The following is a 21,964-nucleotide window of genomic DNA, read 5'->3' as shown; positions in this document are numbered from 1 at the left end:
GGTGGGGGGACAGCACTCCATCCCTTTGAAGAGCAGAGCTGATGAGGAAACCTACACAAACACACACACAGCTGACAAACAGGTTCACGGCAAAAAGATTTTTAAATGGTCCTTTTGCAGTTACAGTCTTGAATACTCTCCCGAATCACTGCATTGGACGGATGTTGCGCTGTGCCACTGCCCTAAGAAAGCCAGTTTAACACACACCTTGAACCCTGAAATTAGCTCGGAAATGTCTGAGATTTGTTTCATATGAAACTTCAGAAATCAGAAAAAAAGCAAATAAGATAAATACTGTTAATGAACATACATAAAAAAAAATTATATGGGAAAAAAAATTGTCCATGCTGTAAAAAATGAAATGAAATAAAATATAAATTGCAGTGCATAATATGCACCATGTATATTATTCCTCAAACTGTAAATCAATACAAGGATCCTATTTTTCTATTAGGGAAAAAATGTAAAAGAGGGCCCTCTTTAAGAGTGTGGACATCTATGTCCTTTGTCTGTGGTCAGTGTGGGCAGGTCAGTCATTTCATCTCCATCTGTGGGTGATCCATCTCCTACAGCTCTTGCCCTTCCATTTAGCTCTGCCAAAGCGTGAAACATTTGCCATTATATATGTGCAGGCATGTGGGGAACCTGGGAATCATTGGCATCCAAGTGGCTAGTTGGAGTGAGACAATACTTAAGATTAGATCTGTTAAAATAACATGACAGTGTTGCTAACAAACACATACAGCATATACTCTGTCTGGACACACTTCAGATGAAAGGAAAGGACTACTAAACTTCACTGACAATTCCACTACTGTATAGGAATAAAATTACATTGAACACAAATTGTAGTAGGTTGTCCCAATGGAAACAGCCTAAAATAGGCTTTTCAGAAAAATTTAAATAGTAAAATAATTAGAAATAAAAAGTTTATGAAATAGCAAAACTGTAAAAGGTAATGCATAAAAAGTTGTACTCTGCATTTTACAAATGAAAATTTCAATGTTAGTAACTTAAAATGTTATGTTTATTTCAGTGTTACTTGTCGATTCTTTTGTAAATTATTTCAAAGTTAATCCAACTATTTTTATTTTTATTGAAGAACCTATTAATTAGATTAATTTTTTCAGTGTACAGGTTTGGAATGCCACGAGGGTGAATAAATGATGATGTGAAATTACATTTTTGGGGGAACTATGCCTTTTTTTAAAATAGATGTTTTAAATCAACACAGTGTACATTTGTGTAACTGAACTTTTGACTCAAAACTTCATAGTCCTTGTGACAACTTCCCAGACAACTTGCAGGTCAGGTTGAAGCAGCCAGGTGGGTTTGCATATGACAGCTCAGTTTTATACACACGCGCGCGCGCACGCGCACGCACACACACACACACACACACACACACACACACACACACAAGCTGCTATAAGACAGCAGTGAGCCCCATGTGGCTGTTACCAGTAACTACACACACTCTCAATGAGGACCATTCATCTATCTGATTCCTTTCCTCTAAAATATATTTTATTCCTTATTCTAGTCTTTGAAAACACAGAATTGCATTAAATATAAAATATTTAGGTTAAATATTGAAAGAAATTTATAGACAACAAAAAATGGAAAACTCTCTAAATTTGCCTGTGATTTGAAACCCTGTGACCGCAGACAGTATATCTCAGCACAGACAAACCTTTCTTTCCCCTCAATCACTCTTTCCTCTTTTCTTTCTCTTCACTTTCTCCTGACTCTTTATGCAGATCCCGACTCCCAACCATCCGCACAAACACACACACACTAACACACACACACACATGCGATGGCGTCTCCCCAGGGGCACAGGGGAAGGGCAGGGAGGATGGAAATGAATTCAGCGATGTTGCAAGTGGCAACACGCATCTGCATCTGTAATTAACCCCCAGAACGACACACTGAGCTCCCTACTACTTCCCTCCGTTCCTCCCTCCCTTTCTTTTCTATCTCTCTCATCCTCTCTCAAAGGCTTTTTAAGAGATGCTTGGTGGGCCAATTAGGGTGAGTGTCTGTGTGTATGTGCTGCATGTTTGTGTGTGAGTGCCCTGGCACATCTTGAGTGTAGAGGAGTGTATGTTTGCATGAATTGATCTTTAAGTGGGAGTGTGTGTGTGTGTGTGTGTGTGTGTGTGTGTGTAGGTGTGTAAAGTGGCATCTCTTTGTGTCTGGGACCTGGCACATTTGCGTGTGTTTTAGCGTTCCCTCAGGCCAGCGCTGGTTGCGCTCTCTGCCCGGCTTGTGTTTGATGACATTTCCATTGGGAATATCTCTGACATCAGAACACTAGCCAAAAGCATAAAACACACGCTGCCATGTGCCAGTTTCGATAGCTTACATGGTTAGCCATCAAATCAAAGCCATAATCATCAAATCATACAAAATTTAAGTCCAACTCTGTGGCGAAGTTTAGCAGGTAGGGTCGACCGCAGAGCAGGAAGGGACACAGTGCCTCCCTCCCGTCGAGTGAATGCGATGGGGAAGGTTGACGTGGATCAAGAGGGACCCCCTGGGTGAGGTGTGGAGGAAGGAGAGGAGAGGAGGAAAGGGTAGAGAGGCCCACCTTCTGTCTCTTTAGAGGGGTGCATCACTGTGTGGCCAATTAGCAACGGCCAAGACACAGGGGCTAAGCACACAAACAGAACTGCTGCAAAACTGCACAGTATTTCTTTCAACAATCAATTTACAACTGTGAAATTGTTTAACACAAAATTCTAGTGGTATTTGGTCGTTTCTGACACTTTAACAAGTAATGTAATGATCTAGCTATAGTGGCTTTTTGTGTAGTCGAATTACAGTCTTTGAGTATGCATTTTTGAAAGATTAAAAGATATGAGTGTTTTCAACACTGTGGCAGACTGTGGTCTGTTTTAAGTGTACACATGCAAATAAATGTTGTTGAAATGTAAAATAAAAAAGCTAAAATAAAAATAAAAACTAATGTAACTGGGAATAACAAACTATAGTAAAATATATTTTCATGGCTTCAAAATACCAATAAAATAAAATAAAATAAAAATGGAAACAAATTAAATTTAAAGATTTAAAATTTTAAAATGTAACATGAAAACGCAATGATAGAGTGTGCTGAAAAGTTTAATGCTGTCAAGAATTATTAATGATTAAAAAAAAAAAAAATGTTTAATTGATATCAACTAGCAAATTACATTTGTCAAACTTAAAATACTACAACTACAAGAAAATAACAAAGATAGTGAAAACCAACCAAAAACTATACTAACTTAAACTTATAGGACAAATAAATAAATTAAAAAAATATAAAAATAACAAAATAAAATAAAAATAATTATAATTAACAAAATTAAAATATTAATATTTACTGATCAATGATTAATTAGTTACATCAATTAGCTCACTGAGCTTGGTAGCCCTTGAATTCTAAAACTAAAATTAAAAAAAAGAAAAAGAAAAAAAAAAAAAAACAAACAAACAATAAACTAAAAAACACAATAGGACAAAAAAGATAAAACTAACAAAATAAAATAAAAAATAATGAAAAATTATAATAACATTAATTCAGACTGACTTGCTTTGCATTGTTTTCAGGTAAAGCAAAGAACCCTTTTCTCATCAAGAACCATTTTTTAGGTCTATGAGTTGACTTTATGGTTCTTTAGGGATGAAGTGGATGTTCTAGGTAGCAAAGAAAATGTGAAGCCTTCCAGGGTTCTTTGAAGAAGTATAAAAAGTATAAAGTAGATTTTGCACATATTTGTCCTTAGAAGACCAAAGAAAAGCTTTTTAAGTTTATGGACTGTCAAATGGAAGAAGCTCAGAAAGAAAATACAAAAGATGCTTTCTAAAATAGGCAAAAACAAGTGGGAAAATCCTTTAAAAGTATTAGAAAAGATCCTCCTTGTTCACCTTCCTGATGCCTTTACACATAACCCTGGACATGCATTATAAATGAAGGGATAATTAACGTGTGCGGTATGATGGGGAATATTAGCACTATAAGGGGAGCATCTGCAATACGCACAAAAACAGAGGTACTGTGGGTAAACAGAAAGGACTGTGGGTAAACAGAGACGACTGCGGGTGTTTCCTCACCCCTCTCCTGATGGTGGGGTGTTGTGGCGTGGAATATGATGGAAAAAGTGGCCTGTGAATAATGCATTACCCTATTGGTCAACAGTTCTTGATCTTCTTTAAAGAACGGAGGACTCTTTGCTATTATGAGATTAAAACCAGCCCACCTTTGTCTGCAAAAAGCCACGCCGCCACCGAACACGTCAACACTGCGATTCTGCCTGTCCACACATGAAAGTGCAGCTGCAGTTCAGGATGCCATATTACTATGAGTGTGTGGTGGTGGTGATATCAAAGCTTGTGTGCATGATACTGCTTTCCTCTTTAGATATTAAATTTTGCCATTTTGTTTGATTTCGGACACAGTTTTGGTCAGCCCACCTAGACATGATGAGATACACATCCAAATAAAAGTCTAAAGTAAACAAACTTTTTTACAGGAATAATAATAATAATAATAGTAATATAAAATAAGCTGTTTGTGGATATCTATTTTACTTGCTAATAAGTACCTCTAACAAATCATGTAAATATTTTTCAAAATTTGATGCCACAACTTCCACACAATCCAATTATTTAATACTCAAAAGTGCTCATTGTTACAATCTACAATCTTTAACAAATTGCTCTTAAACTAAGAGTATACTGTATCTAAAATATCTGTAATTGACTGCAATGTGTGTCCACTAGGTGGCAACACTTGGGTTTTTTAACTTTTTGTTGTTGCTTTTAAAAACTACTCGAAGAAGACGGAAATGTCAAAACAAAAACAAACAAACAAAAAAACTGAAAATGAAGGTAGAAACAACAAAAGTGTGTGTTATGCAGGGTGGTAAGGAAGTATGTTTGTATTTTTTTTTTTTTAAAAGATGTATGTAGCATGTGTTTGCTTCTATGTGTGGGTTGGGTTAAGAAAAAAATCATTTGTACAGATGTGCAGAACACTGACATAGAAGTTCACAGTCAAACGACTGCGGTCAGGGTAACACCATGTAAAATATAAAATCTTTCACAAAAATGAAACCGCACTTTCAATGAATTATTCAGCTGACAAAATGGCTCTCTGGAAAAAATAAATAAATAAAAATTCCTGTAAACAAAATCTCCTTAAAACAGTTTTGAAAGTTATGGGGATTACATGATCTATGACCTCTATACAGTTGTAAAGACTGTAACAGCCTCTTTTTCAGCCTCAATGAATTTAATATGGCATCCAACCGGATTAAGACGTCATTTTTGTTTTGTTTTGTGTGTATTATGCTTCAGATAATTGTAATGTGGGTCAAAGCTGACAATACCTCCAGTCAGGCTTCATTTTAGATGGAAAATAAAATGAAGTACACCCAAAGAAAACAAGAGTAACTTTTGATGTTTGGCAGTGATTTAAGGAAGAAAAGCCAATGATAGCCTAAAGATATAAAATTGCATGCAAATAAACACAGGATCACAGTCTGCAAAGTCCAAAAAGATGTCAGTTACCTGCTGAGTTGTCTATCTTAATTAGATCTTGCCGAAACTGAATGAGCCTTCGCAAATGATCACTAACATGAAAAAAAAACGCAAATATAATAAAACGGAGCACGGAATATTGCTCTTAAGTGGTTGTGATTTTCCACATGAGTAGCTTTAGTGTTACATAAAGTCCCTGCTTGAGTTCTTTCAGGTATATATGTGTGTGTGTGTGTGTTTGAGTATGAAAGAGAGGCACTAGTAGCTCATCCGCACGTAATCATTTCTCAACTTAATCTCCGTGTAACAACGTTAGCTCTGGTCTGGCAGAGAAAGTTAAATATTCACGATACAAGGCAATCTACTCAGTGTTCAAACAAAGTGCCCTGCCAAGTTCAGCCATGTATGTAGAGACCCACTGAGGGAGAGAGGCAGAGAGAGAGTGAGGATCTATTTTATTATTCACATAAGGCATAATAAACCAGGGCTGCTCGGTTAGCACTTAAACTCCCAGCACTTTAGTGGTTATCCTTAATGCGACAGCACTGATTTGAGCACATCCTATTAATAGTCCAAGGGTCTCATCTTAATGCCAGGATCCATGTTAATAAGTACTCGTAAAAAGCTATTAATAGATGCACATCTCTTTTTCTGAGCCTGTTGGATTTAACGACACGTTCACGTGTGTGTAAGTACTCGTTTTAAGGACACGTTCATCAATATATGAGCTCTGAGGTGTGTGTGTGAGGCTCGATCTCCAGCTGTGGGCCCTGGTGTGTTCAGGCTCCAGGATGCTGGCCAAGCAGGAGGGAGTGAGACATGGATATTTAATGGCCAGGGACACAGATGCCCTTCACCAGAAAACCCCCTAGCCTTTGATTCCCACACATTAATGCCTAATGGAAAACAAGACCAGCGTTTATGCTTATCAAGCATAATTAAAACAGGCCAGTTAGTCTACAAGTCCAGCAGGACTCATCCACTTCAGTGATAGGATGCAAAATTTCTTCATGGTTATAAATCTTCCCACATAAGCAAAAATGTTTATTTTTGTGAATTTCAAATGAATACATTGAAATTTGATATTTGATTTTGTAAGATATAATGTTCAGATAGCCAGTCATTATTGCAAAATAAATTCTCATTGGATGATGAGGCTATACTTACAGTAAATACACTGGTATATTTGTATAGTATTAATACCGTAAAAAAAACAAGTACAATTAATTCAATATAATACTATTTTTTTTACATAGAAAGAGAAATAAACAGCTTATAAAAAGACACCACAGATCAAACAAATGAATAAATCATGTGAACGTGAAACATGATGACAACGTTAAAATATGGTCGTCATGTCTGTATATTTCAGCCAATCACAAGGCAGGGGCATATAAACACACTCAGTATCTTCCAGCATCCCTCCACCACCCCGACTCAACCTTTAATTTCATAATTAGGTCCAGTGGGGGAACTTGAGGGAGTCTGGGATGAGTCTCATGCTCAAGTCAAGCCTGTTGTTTATCCTTTTCCTCATTCTTAATTTATATTATTATCAAATGGACATGCTGACTTGTGAAATCAAAGGAAGAATGTCATGTCCTTAGCCAGATAAGAAGAGTTATTATTAAATTGGTTAATTTCAATTCAAAAGAATTTAACAGTGCTGTAATTTCAACAGCATAAGGTGACACTTATAGACTCAAATTTCACACAGTAAAACTGTCCTATTGTTTTAAATACCTTATGCTTCCACCTCTAAGTGCAATACAGGAATGTGTGTGTGTGTTTGTGCGCACCTCTGTGTTGGGCAGGTGTGTTTAAAGAGGTGTGTGATTTCACTCTCCATATTTTGACACCTACATCTACATCTAAATAACATCTATACAAAAAAAAAAAAAACCCACAAATACACTCAATCACCCAATTTATTTTTGTTCTGATCCTGTATCTCCTTTGTTATGAATCTCTTTAAATCACCAGACTTTAATTTCCAAGGACTTAATCAGACTCAAATAAAGCAGCAAACCGCTCCAGAAACATCACTCTCAGTGCCAAAGACGTCTACAATTCCTCAAGACACTTTTATAGGCGTTTAAACGAGGAAGGTGGGCCGCACACACTCACACACTGTATATGACACCAGAGTTGTTTTGGACTGCTGGGGTATTGTTTTGTCTGCTACTCATGATAAGGGTAATTTGTTTGGTAGGTTTAAAGAGGAGAGATAATGTCGCTATAATGAGAAGGCTGACTGAGGAAATGTACAGTGTGGCAGAGAGGTAATTTGTAAAGATAGCCCACATTCTGTCAGCGGTTGAGAGGAGGAGCTGGCTCTGTGAAGAGCTCTGTGAAATGAATGTATGGGCTTAGCTTGCGCACACACACACACACAAAGACAAACAAGCACACTAAAGATCATCAGAGGTAATGGATTCTTCAATGTCTCTCTTGCCTCAAAATGTCTTCACACATACAGTATAGTATAGTACAATATAGTGAACTATATATAAATTAATAATTATTTTATTCAGCAAATAAACTGATGGTGTTGCTTTTAATATATAACTTAATTAACATAACTTTTATAACTAAATTCTTTAAAGAATCTTGAAAAAAATAGCACAGTTTCCACCAAAAATATCAAGCAGCACTTTTTTCAACTTTCCAAAAAAAAAAAAAAAGTCTCGAGGGCCAAATCAGCATATTAAAATGATTTCTGAAAGATCATGTGGCAGTGAAGATTAGAGTAATGACTGCTGACAATTCAGCTTTGCCATCACACAAATACTAAAGTTATTTAAAATATATTAAAATATAAAATGGATATTTTAATGGTAAAAATATTTCACAGTATTACTGTTTTACTGTATTTTTGATTTAATAGATGCAGCCTTGGTGAGCATGAGAATTATTTCTTTCTTTCAAAAAAAAAAGAACCACTTAGTTTATAACAAAAGAAAGAAGAGAAAAAAACTATTCATATTAGCCATAAATGTTTAAATAAATAAATAAATAAATAAATAAATAAATCATAAAAGGTTGTGCATATAGCAACATAGCAGAATTACAGCAGCACTGTCAGATTAGATGTATTAGAGTTTGTGCATGTGTGTTTGTTTATGGCTGTTTATTGCTACAATATATGCATTCCATCATAATCATGACTCTTACACAGGAGACTCTATGATACGCATGTCAGGGGCCTCTGAAACTGGCTGGTACATTGGGGGGATTTAACATAAAACTGAGTTTTGTATTTTACGTAAAAGACCAAGAGCAATTTATCACTTCCTACCTGTCATAACAAGGAATAGACTTAATTTCAAATAAACAGGTTAATTAAATAATCCAATTACACAAATAATTTCAAGCTTCAAAAGCACACAAAATCACCAAAAACAAAACAAAAACAACAACAACATTGACTTGACAGAAATGTCTGTTCCTTACACAAATCTGCGTACTGCAGATCTATCATATGGCTTCAGAAAACATACAAAACAGAACAGGAGTCATATCGACAATTCACTGAAATCAAAGATTGGTGCAATTGTTTTTGCTTTTGTTTTGTGTGTTTCCTTTTTTCCGTCCACAGCAGATTTTGCGGTAAAAATTCCCATTAGAGACAAAAGAGCTTTATACACGTACTGTAATGCGAGAGCAACTGAGAAAAGATCCATCTCAATGTGCGGATTCAAACACACAATTAATAATCGCTGTTACCGCCACCCGCCTACCGCTGACCGCACTGGAGCAAAAACAAATGTTGCGAAAGGCACATCGGCTCCCTCATTAATTTGAGAGTAGGGTCATTACTTGTTTGAGGCAGAGTGCATTAGTCGTGTAGACAGGAAGGAGCAATGATGCGGCCCACCGCCGTTGGGGGATAAGGACGTTTTTTCCTGTTTTTTAAGCCTAGACAGGAAGTGGGGGGTGCGGATTTTACAAGGAACGGTCAAGTATGACCTTACGAGCCAAACCCCCCTTGCATGAGGGGTGTAATGGAGGGGTGCGGGGCAGTTGATGGGGTGTCTTGAATTTTATTTGTTTAGAAATTGGGAGCGTACCCAATTTTTATTAATTGAATTCCCAGTATAAACTGTTAAAAAAAAGCAAACAAAAAAAAAAAACTAACCTTTTAAATTTATTGAGAGTGCAATGAAATAAATATCAAGGGGCATGTGGAAGGAGTGGGGAGGGTTCAAATTTTTTTTTTTTTTTAATAATAACATGTCGTACTCATCAAAGTAAGTCCCTCTCTCTCTTTATCCTTCTCTATCTCTCTTTCTCTGTTCTTAGCAAATTAGGGAATAATGTGAAAAAATGCTTAGCACACAAGAAAGCGAGCCCATGCAGACAGGGAAGTGGGTCCCTTGAGGGTGCCACCGAGCACCACATACATAAATCTAAAGCCAGATGCAAACAATCAATTTTCAATTTTAATTATTTACCATGCCCTGCCAGATAGAGGCATTCATTTTCCTTCTCTGTCTGGATTAAAAATTAAAAATTAGGAGATTAATATTTGGCAGAGTGAGCAGAAAAGTGTTTCCCTCGTCCAAAAATTTTATTAGTACCCCTTTTATGCTGTGTGACCGGCATGCTGAACACAGCAATCGATAACTTAATAAATTCTCACTGACCCCCTCTGTTGGCCCCATGTTTATACATTCACTCACACACACACACACACACACACACACACACACACACACACACACACACACACACACACACACACACACACACACACACACACACACACACACAGATACCTGCAAAGTACTTCTATTTCAACAACATTCACACACAACATCACTACTACTAGCTCTCTTACTAAACAGTTTTTTTTGCTATGATTTAGCTAGTGACAATAAAAAAATGATGACTCTTGACCCCTAACTAACATTCTGAAATATTTCCTTAGCACTGAAGCAATCTCATATTCATATTCACAAAAAAAGTGTGAAGTGATATTCATGTTTTCTAATGTTTAACAAAAGCTAAAAAGAGTACAATTTAAAAGTTGAACTACTACTTGAATTTTCAGCAGTCACATGATTCTTCAGAAATCATTCTGATATGCTGAATTTGTGTCTTATTATTATTAGTTGAAATGGTTGCACTGCTTAATGAAGTAAGAAGTGCTTTTCTTGGATTTTTTTTTTATTAACAGTTTGAAAAACAGCATTTACTTTAAATCATTTCTGAATAACAGTATCTCTTTCATTCATTAAAAACCAAACCAAACTTTGATTTTATTTAAAACTTGTTTTAAAACATGTACACACACATTTAAGTTGTAGCCAGTGAAAATCCTGATTTTCTTACCATGAAGAGAAAACCAAAAGTGTGTGAGTGATTTTGGGTCTGGGTCAGGTCAGGTCACAGGGTCTTGTTTAAGGGACAGGTTCAGTCTCAAATTAATGTCTGTGCTGAGGTCTAGTCCTGCAGCTGAATAGTAGGAACAAGATCAATGCCATGACAACATTTCAAGCTAGTCAGTACAGAAAACATCTAAAATGTCAAGAGGAAGCCACCTGAAATCCAGCATCCAGAAGCTGAACACCAGTAGAAAAAAGGCTGCCATACTATACGAATCATACAATGTAAGAATACAAGAAAAGGTCAATGAGTACAACTGTACTGTATGTTCAGTTGTTTCTTCCATTCCTCCCTTCCCCTCTCTACTTCAGTGTGTTTGAGAGGCTACCGTTAAAACATGCAGACACACGATCCGATAGATATATGTATAATATGTATGTATGTAAGTATATACCTAGAACTTTAATTTTTCACTTTCGAAACATAGCCAGAAGGAGAGTTTACCTGCTGGGTTTAGCAAGCCAACCTACAAGAGTCAAGCTTATTGGTCAGAGCAGTGCCCCTGTAGCTGTATATGACCTTTGACCTCAGCGAAAGCAAGGGCCATAGACACCTGTGCACTGAGAGGAAAAGGTCTGACCTTCTGTGGAGTCATTGTCTGAAGTCTGCAACAGCAAAGGTCAAGAGGTTGACCTCTGCCTTGGCAGGATGACCCCCCGTGATAGGCCACTTGACACTGCTTACTGTGGAGTCCACTGGGGCCCAACCACCTCTTGGCCACTACGGAGTGCCACTGACAAATGAGGTCAGGCCAGAAGAGAGACATTTATGCCTCTATACACACTTACAAACATACAAACTCATAATAGGCTCCAGCTTTGTGGAGTGCAGAGGTGTAACCAACTACTATTACAGCAAACTATGAGAGAATATGTGTGTGTAAGAGTAATGGCTCCACTATGAGTACAAGAAACAGAAGTAAACAGGATTTAAAGGTACAGTTCACCCAAATTACTCACAGTCCCATCCTTCCAAAGCTGTGTGCCTTACTTTCTTCTGTGGAGCACAAATGAACATATTTTAAAGGACATATTCATGAAAAATACAAATAGTGAATATTGGGCTTTCAAGCTCTAAAATAATGGAAAATACCACACTAAAAGTTTTATAAACCTTGGTTATACAACTCATACACTATACTTTAAGTCTTTTGATACTGTACTACAGCTTTGTGTGATTAAAGGACTTCATTCAGCTTTCTTCATTCACAGCCATTTAAATATGTTTGTGGATAGAAGGGATACAGCTAAAACTGGAGGCTAACAATAAATTTAACTTGCTATCTATTAGAATGTGTTTTATTAATGTCTACACTTACTCCAACCCTAAACCTATTTCTTACATTAATGCAAAAACAGTAATTATTGTGGTGCAGTGTGACAAAAATTACGCTACATTGATGTGCGTATGCCCAGTAGACAAATCTGTATACCATCTAGCCTTAACCTTAGAATAAGGCATCTTTAGATGCAACACGTCAGGATTGTCAAATAAATAAGTCAAATGACTTAAAGGGATAGTTCACCAAATATGAAAATCATTTAATAACCCTCATTTCATTCCAGACTTTCTTCTGTGGAACACAAATGAAGATATTCATGTAAAATGCAATTTTCAGTCTTTTGCATATAATAAAAGTTAAGGGCTTTTAAGCTCTTAAATTAACGGGGGAAAAAAGCTCCCTAAAAGTTTTGTGACTATATTTGAAGTATTTTTATGTTATACTATAGTTTTGCGTGATAAAAAGCAACCATTTGAATACGGCGTCTTTAAATGCAACACGTCAGTTTGTTACATACATAAACCAAGTTCAAATGTTTCCCAAAAATGTTTTTTGTTTGTTTTCATACATACAATGTAAGTCGATGGCAACAAAACAGTTTGGAAACTACTTTTCTGAAACATTAACTGTGCTTCATTGGAGCTCAACTGACCCATTCTTCATTCATATGCATCACAGGGAAAACAGCGGCTAGCACATTCTCCCTCTTTTCATTTTCTACAGAAAAAAGAAAGTCTGGAGCAAAGTGAGGGTGCTTAAATGACAACAAATGATGTTCATTTTTGGTGAATCATTCCTTTAAGATGTCTGGAGCTAATTTTTCGACATCATTCTAAAATCTTGTTCGAGATCCAGCAGAGCCAAAGCCAAAATTTCCATAAATAAAAACATGCCTTTAAAGGGACTAGAGCTAATTTTTCAACATATTTCCAACATCTAGTTCGAGTTCCAGCAGAGCCACAGCCAACGTCTCTGTAAATAAAAACTTGGAGTGAGTGAAAGTATACTGGTGATGCTCTCTCCATCAGGCACAAACCTGAGCTCAAGGTCAGAGCAGTCTGGATCTGGATTCACAACAACAACAGCGCATCTCAAATATAAAAAACACACACGCATACACATTCCAGTTTGCAAAATTAGTGGCTAGGTAGTAAATGAACAATAGCTGTCCCGCTCTAGCCACGTCTGCTCGCTTATTTATTCTTTTTAGCCCAGCTAAGAAACATATAAATAAATAAATATACGCACATATCAATCTATCTCTATCTTCCTCGCTCTCTTCTTCTCTTTAAAGTGATGCTGTGGGCTTTTACCGGAATGGTGCTCGGGCACTGGGATCATTTATAACCGAGCGGCGGTGCTAATGCAGCTTCCGCAGCTCGCCCGATGTTTTATTCATGGGCTTTTATTATTAGGGCCCCACTTAAAAAGGTGAGCCTCCATTCGGGCCTAGCCGGTCCTCCTCACCCCACGTATCTATCACCCTGACAAGAGCGTCTTCCTCTGGAAGTCTCTCAGAAAACTTCAAACAGAGACGCTATTGATTTGTTTTGCCCAGCCCTCCTCCTCCTCCTCCTCTCCCCACACCTCGGTCACTACCCTCCACCTGGGCACCAGCATACATCTTGTCTGAGAGTTTGAAAAGAGAAAGAAAGGGAGTTAGAGAGAGAGAGTCTGGACCTGGCATAATGAAGGCTAAGATGACAGGAAAGTTTGGCTGTTGTTTGTTATTGTGTGTCTGACCTCAATGGGAACTCAGTAGTGGGATGCATGAATTTAAATTTGACAAATTGAGAGACTGAGCTGCATTCAAGAAATGATATCTGTCTACTCAAAGACATGCCCTCACATGAATAAATGAACTTTGAATTATCACATGCTTCGGTAGTAAAAGAATACTTAGGGAGAGTTAACTGGCCTTTTATCATAAATCCACAACAGTTTCACAAAAAATAAATAAATAAAATAAAAGTATTTAATAAAATTTAATAATAAAAATATAAACACACACACACACACACACACACACACACACACACACACACACACACACACACATATATATATATATAAAATAATAAATAAGATATGGTTCATTTATAACACAAGATTCAGACTTACAGAGTCACTTTGCAGAATCTACAAACGGAGAAATGCCACACGCATCCCCCTCATTCTTCAAAAGAAAGAACTGTAGCTAATGCCTGGCACAGGCACAATTAAAAATGTAATTAATAATACAGCTAGAGGTCCATTCAGACAAAGAGAGGACACAATATCTTCTTTGTGAAGACTTCAGCTTTTGTCAGCAACGGAAAGTACCCTTGTAATGCTTGTAATGCAGTCTTTATTCAATCTGAGAGATAACTGTTGTTTCTTTTGTACTGGTTGCATTTCCTGGAAGACACCACTGATTATTGCTCTTTATCTTTTAAGCTATTAGTCAAAACACTACAATGTATAATTCTTGGCCTTTTGACTGCACAATTTGTGTTTCCATTACTTTTCCCTGCACCCCGGCATATCAATATTTGATTTAATCACTTCACTATTATTAATATTTTCTAGCACAATGAGGGTTAATGAGGACAAAATGACACCAAGGAAGAGGAGTGAAATGTTTAAATTAACTTTTTTCCTGGTCTGGATTGACAGAGAGATTGAGATATTTATCTTTATTTTCCAATTCGCCTAGCTTAGACAAGTCTGCTAGTCTGTTGGTTATTTTCTCCTGGTTAACCCTCCTCCCCTAAAGAAAGCTAAACAAAATAAAACCCAGACAGACTGATAAAAAGGTGAACTATTGTAAACTTCTGTTCTCATTTATGAGATGCTAATATCTTATGGACACGTTATGGGTATAGATACTGTACTTCTGTGAGTCAAATCAAAAGTACCTACCACAACAACAGCTTGCCTTGAGATAATGGATCAATCTTTTGCTTGTTCAGGTACAACACTATTTTATTCAGAAAGCAATTCTTAATCCTACAGTGACGCAATTCGAAAAGCATTTCTGTAACCTCAGTTACAAATTCCCAATGTGCAGTATGAGGGATTGTGTGGGTAAGGTTGGTTCTGCCAAGGTAGTGAGAATACTAGACTTGATTAAAAAAAACAAAAACTAAACAAAATGCTTGCAGGTTTTACTAACAAGTCCCTATTCTACAATTTAGTTTTTGTTACATGTAAACAGACTTAAGACTGACAAACACTCTATACACTGGACAAAATTCTGCTGTTTTTACAGAAAACAAATGGCAGCTGTGGTGGCCAGAATATTTCTGTGAAAGTACAGTAAATGTACAAATATTTACAGAAATTAAATTTCAGAAAGAAAAGAAAAATAAAATAAAATAAACAGGTAAATCCAACAGTGCTCAAGTTTTGTACCTAAATATGTACTTACATCTACCAATATGTATGTATGCATATTTGTGTGGTTGGGTACATAATGTAAATATAAATACATGGTGTCATCATACTCAAAACCATGAAATCTGCATCATTTCAGATAATCATTAACTTAAAATAAAAAAATATGTAAAGTGAACTTCCTCAGATAACAAACTGCTCCTGCTACATTGTACTGTTAATTACTTGGCATCTGCTTAAAAAAAAGTGGTTTATGAGTGAATTTAAACAACTTTAGTTTGTTCTTAACAATTTGTTTAATTTTTGCTCCTGTTAGAGGTTTTTATTTCGATCGAAACCCAAATAAACCAAATTAATTTTCTACACGTCTGCTATAATGTCTTTACCACGGAAAACATACTTTTCCTTTTTTTCACTGTACCACTAGTGCTGTTGTTCACCTCCAAAACACACCGCCTCCGGCACCTTTCCACTTTCAGCATTTGCGTGCCGCATCTGTTTTTTCTGCATTTGTTTACCAGGATGACAATCTTTAGTCTCTTGTCTCTCACTTTGGACTGCGGAAGAAGTGTTTATAGACCTGTGCTTCTCGCAACTGGCGGCAAGCACCCCTACAGGAGCATAAATTAGCGCCCATGCCAGCAATGCAGCCGTTCCTGGGACCCCAGTGAGAGGTATCAATATGGGGCGTAAAGCAAGCTGCGACCCTGATTGTGGCAGGCCAAATGTTCCGACAGAGATGTAACCTTTTACAGCTGTTAAACCTTCCCACCCCACCACCTTCCCATATTATCACACCAACACAATCTTTTTTCTCTCACACTTTTTCTCTTCCTCACTTTCTTCCAACATTTCCTTGTCTCCCATCTCATACGCAGGCCCTCTCTGCATCTGATTAATTGTATGAAAATTTGATGCAAGACAAAAACAAGGGAAAAAAAACAAAAACAAAGGTGAGAATGTAGACAAAAGAAAGAAAGCAGGAGGAGAGGGGAGAACAAAACACATGCGGCACCAAACAAATGCAAACCCATTAATATTTCATTCTAATTGAAATATTCATATGTATTGCCGTGCTGAGACCTTTCATCAGTCCTTTGAGGGGTGGGGCACATGGGGTAAAGGGCCGAGAGGTGGCCTGGGTATTCCACTACAGTGGGTTTCAACTCTCAAATGTCAACCTGATGTGGCACGACAGGGTAGAAGACAAATACCCAGGAGCTCCAACTAATGCAGAACAGTCAAAATTCAGTTATCAAACCCCTATTTCACTAAAATAGGCCAATATTACATTGTTTTTTGTTAACCAAAAGATAGTGAGTTATGTACACAAAATAAATAAATAAAAATAAATCTTGCTCGCATTGCATTCAACTACTAAAGGTGTGTTAAAGTTAATCAAAACAGGAATATGAATGTGCACATGAGTTTGCAGTATATTAAATGCGATGAAAAAAAGTGTACCATAAAATAATAAGGAACATATTTCTATTGATTTGAACGTAATATGGCTGAGCTCAAAATATAATGCTTCCAAATGTAGTCTGATTCATGAACAAAAACATTAATTTTTAATGTTTTAATTTAATTATTTTATTTTATTGTTTTATATTGTATTTATTTATTCTTTTTTTGTTTGATTGTTTTTATTTAGCCAGGACACATTACATTAATCAAAAGTGATTCATAGATTTTTATTTCAAATAAATGCCGTTTCTTTTCCTGAAAAATAGTTTCATAGTTTCCACAAAATATTAAGCGTTCCAAATGTTTTCAACACTGATATTATTAAGAAATGTTTCTTGAGCACAAAATCATATTTCTAAACTGGAGTAATGGCTTCAATATATATATGAAGGGGTGGACAGAAAAATTAAATTACAGTAGTAACAAGGAAAATAAACCTTTACCATGATTTATGCCACTACTCACTATAAAACACAATGCCTCAACATTTCAGCAGAACATGAGCAAGTAAAATGATTTGAATTGTGGAGTAGTGTGTCAGTAGTTAATCAGGCTGTGATTATGTGCTGCTACTGTATAGACACAGACCAAGGTTATTAATGATGAGCAGATGGAAAGTAAACAAAAGAGGCAGATTACATTGTCATTTATAACATATGTGGCAGGATCTCATACAGGCTCTGAGTTCCCCTCTGTGGCGTTGTACTCAACATGTCTACCCATGGTCCCCAGAGGTGGACTAACTGTATGAGGTAAATGCATCAGGAAAATCAATGCTTCTTCTTCCTTAAAGTGCTTGGTATTTTTTGTTTCTCATGCAGTAGCCTTAATACGATGCACCAATCAAAGGTAGCGTCATGTCTAATTTTGGCCCTGGGACACTAGTTAGTGTTGTGACCTCATCCCAGAGAGGGGGGCAAGGGGCCCATCACTCCCGTTTGACCTCCCCCTCCCTTTCTCCACCCCAGTCCCGACTCTCCTGCGAGTCAAGGACGAGAGTAATTGACATGAAACTTTCAAAAACGAGTTTGGCCACGTGTGCCACTTAAGGATGGGCTTCCCACCACTCCGCTGGGATCATTTGTTACTCAGCCCTGATTGGCCCTGACAAAACAATACCTTAAAAACTCACCAAAGTAAATTATGGGCTTGGTAAATGGCCAGGGGGAACGGCGGCCGGGGCCCCGGAGCTTTGGCACACCGCCAGGCGCAAAACAAAGTAATGCGCTTTTGATATTAATAACTGAGATGATATTGATCCGCGCCGTGGCAGAGCCCTCGGCGAGCCATCCGAGAACGGCCCGAGGATGGCTCCTTGAGGCACTTCCACTCTCCCTGCTGAAAGCCACTTCTCCAGTGGGGCCATTTCATTTGAGTGTCTTTAATTACATGAAATGGATTCCATGGGAAAGGAAGAAACTGGGAGGGAATGAGGGGTGGGGATGGAGAGAGCAAAGCACATAAGGGAGAGAAGTGTGCTGGGGGAAGTCACTTCAGCTTCCAGCATCACTGCACTGTCAACAGTCGTGTCCATCTCATCTGCTTTCTTTTTGTTATGATAGATTTTTGCTTCTGCACTCAATAACGCAATGCCCCTTGTTTACAAATGGATAGAAAGAAGGGAGGAAGAGAAAAGGCAACAGGCAGCAGGGAAACATCAAGGGCATGCTGAAACCGAGAAGGGCAAAAAAGCAGCCTGGTTATTGCCTCTGTTAAACATATACATATATATATATATATTAATCGGGTTCAAATCCTCTAATTCTGGCTATATATTAAATTATTATTAATATTACAAAATATATATAATAAACTTATTAACAAATTGTTATGAAAGCTGGTGTTGGAACTAAAAATAAAATACAAAATACAAGACTTTGAATAAAATACAAGACTTTGTGACTTTTTCCTATATACTATATAGAACGCCTTTTTCTGTATACATTTCATATGAAAAAGTTATACAAAGTCTTAAGTGACACAAGAGTGAGTCATTTTTCAGTTTAAAGTGAAAGACGGGACACGTGATTGGACTGAATGTATTTAGACATGAGAATGCATGATTTCTGACACCATGTAACACATTTTACACACTTTTAACTAAAATAATTATGCAGCTTAATTATCAAAGATGCAGTACATAGTGTATTGTGAAGCTAAATTCACAAGACGCTCCACTCAAAAATTTCGTGACACTTTTTTTTACCTTTGAGAGTTTACACGGAGCAGTCCTTCCAAAGAGAGTGATTTTTTTTTTACACAAGAGTAGGTGAGAAGACAGCCATGATTACAACAGGCTGTGTAGTCCACAAGCAATGAGAGAATGATGTAATGTTGAGATATGTGGTCCATGGAATGGTTCTATTAATTCTCCTGCTGTACACAAAGGCTAATTCCTTATAATGTAAATAGACTGTGTTTGCATTAAATAATTAGCAAAGTCTTGTGAACTGTTTAACAGTGGTAAGAGAAAAGCTGTGACTCACTCCAGACAGCAAAAGCTACAGTCAAGCCCTCTGCTCTTTCTTCCTTTTCCCTCTATTGTATGAGAGGATGCTTTGTTCCATAATTTACGTTTTCATATTAATCATGTTTGTACTGTCCTAATGAAAGATAATAGATAGAACACAACACACAACACATTTGGAGAATGTTTTTTATATAATTTTATGCTAGCATTGTCATTAACAGACACAGACACGACTTACTAAGCAACGCTATTGGAACAAAATGACCTGGAGTCTAAACAAACACGTGAATGAAAGGTCTAATGGTGATCAGCCCCTAGCATTGTGTTCAGTGTCTTATTTTGGCTCCTTATTTGTTCAGTTCATCTAAATATTACATACAATATGGAAGTATTGACAAGCATATAAAACACAAAAGCATTTGCGCATAAACAGCTTTGGAAAGGGTAAAATCTTTACACATCTGTACATGTACATCATGTATAAAACTGACACTAATGTATCATTGCAAGTTAAAAATTGATAAAATTGATGTACCAGAAATTGCATACAGAATTAAACTATGAAATTTTCAAATTACGTCATGCCACTGAATATATTTATTTAAACTCATTGATTAAACCAACCAATTAATTCCATTTTATAACATTCTATTGACCTAAAACCTATTAACCTAAAACTAAGTTTAAGATTCTACCAATTCATTAAATGTTAATCATAGTGTCTATACAAAGGAACATAAATGTATGTGTGCTGGAACAACACTTTATCTAAAAATCACAACAATCATGAACGATGAGATCTCAGTGAAGGAAGCCATTCATAGGGAAAAGTGCAAATACTGTGACACTTTCAACACTGGTCTGAACAATGGCATACAGGTGTGTTTGGGGAAACCTGTTTGAAAACTATTTTTTAGAATTTGGGTGTAGTAGAAAAAAACACACTGCAGCTTTAAGGGTCGAATTCTAAAGCACAAAAGGTAGCATATATTAACAGGCATAAAATCATCCATTCATCCAATAATATCAAGACTTATTCAACCCAGCATCAGCACCTTCCACTCCTACTCCTGCACAATCTACAAGAACAAAAGAGAGAGAGAAGGGTTGTGGGGGGCAACTTGTGTGTGTGTGTGTATGTATGTGTGCTGGTGACTATAAGTGTGTATGTACAGAAATAACATTTGTTTTGCCTTCAGTCACACCATGAAAACTCACACATACACACAAACAAACCTTGTGATACTTTCCAATATATATGCAGAGAGAATTATTATGTAAAGCAACAGAAGTCCTCCCAAGCCAAGAAAAAGCACAAATCTAAATAAATAAAGAAAGGAGGAAATCAAGGTGTTTTTTCGTTGTGTAGACATTAAATATTGAGTTGCTGATGAGCTGGAAGGTGTGTGTAAATGTTAAATAATAGAGAGGCTGGATGCATCTGGGTGAGGGGCTATAGAGGCCTGATTCCTGCCTCCATCTAATGCATTATTAAGGGTGTGTGTGGGATGGGGGGCAAACAGTAGGCAGGTAGGTGAGGATGGCAGGAGGGGGGTCCGAGGAAGAGTAGCCATCCCTCCTGCACCCAGACAGACGACAGATGAAGCAGAAAACAAAGTGGGCATGCCAGGAGGGGTGGGGGGCTCAGGGTCGAGTCAAGAGGTTCCCCCATCTGTCTCGCTCATATACCAGGAAGTCTGATATACTAATCACATGCTTCGCCTCAGATATTAAGAGTGACGTGCAGGTTTGTGCACTTGAGGCACGGCAGTGCTAAAGCACAACAGACTCTTGCAGACTGAATTTTCAACAGTTTTACCAACACAAATCCCTGATTTTTTCTTTTTTTGTTTACAATTGTTGCTTGTCAGGTTGTATGATATGACCCATGTGAGGTCTGGAGTAAAGCCCACAGGAAGGCTGTGGGACAATAAAGGTCACTTTTTATTGTATATGATGATATACATCTTACATACACTGTCATAAAAATGTGAAGAGAAAAAAGTGCACCTTCAGCTCGTCATCAGGACAAAATCTTGTACTGTGTACAAAAAGTAATAATAGTAGTAATAAAAAACTAAAATTTAAATATATAACTAAAATATAACTAATAACTAAAATGGGGGGGGGGGGGGGCACTGCCTCATTAACTATATAAAAGTAAAGCTAAATTTGTGCACATTTTATTTCATTTTTTGTACACAGTTTAAGATTTTGGCCTTAATGTTGACTGGATATTTTATTACTCACGTCCTGACATAAAAAAGAATGATAATTTACAAATATGATTTCAATTGAACTGACCACACCCCACAGGAAGCTGAATTGGAATGACAGAAAGAGGAAAAAAATGAGGGAAAAAAATGTAATCTTGTGGAAGTGTCAAACAACAGGACAAAGCCATATTGATGCGATCCACCTTAAAGGTATTTTAAGCTTCTGGAACTCTAAAA

General features: G+C 37.0%; 1 long non-coding RNA gene across 2 annotated transcripts in view; it reads right to left on the bottom strand.

Annotated features, from left to right (window-relative positions):
- LOC122140008 overlaps nucleotides 1-21,964 on the bottom strand; it is a 124,748-nt gene that overhangs the window by 34,166 nt on the left and 68,618 nt on the right. Inside the window, exon 5 of one of the 2 annotated variants that reach the window (XR_006156738.1) lies at nucleotides 19,684-20,590. The exons of the other annotated variant lie outside the window; for it this stretch is intronic. This is a non-coding gene — a long non-coding RNA (uncharacterized LOC122140008). Of the gene's footprint in view, nucleotides 1-19,683; nucleotides 20,591-21,964 lie in introns of those variants that run through there. 2 annotated transcript variants of the gene reach the window in all.

The sequence above is a fragment of the Cyprinus carpio genome, chromosome B16 (genome assembly GCF_018340385.1).
Source record: "Cyprinus carpio isolate SPL01 chromosome B16, ASM1834038v1, whole genome shotgun sequence".
Classification (NCBI taxonomy): domain Eukaryota; kingdom Metazoa; phylum Chordata; class Actinopteri; order Cypriniformes; family Cyprinidae; genus Cyprinus; species Cyprinus carpio.
The sequence above is the reverse complement of the archived record's forward strand: the minus strand, read 5'-3'. Positions and strand labels throughout refer to the sequence as shown.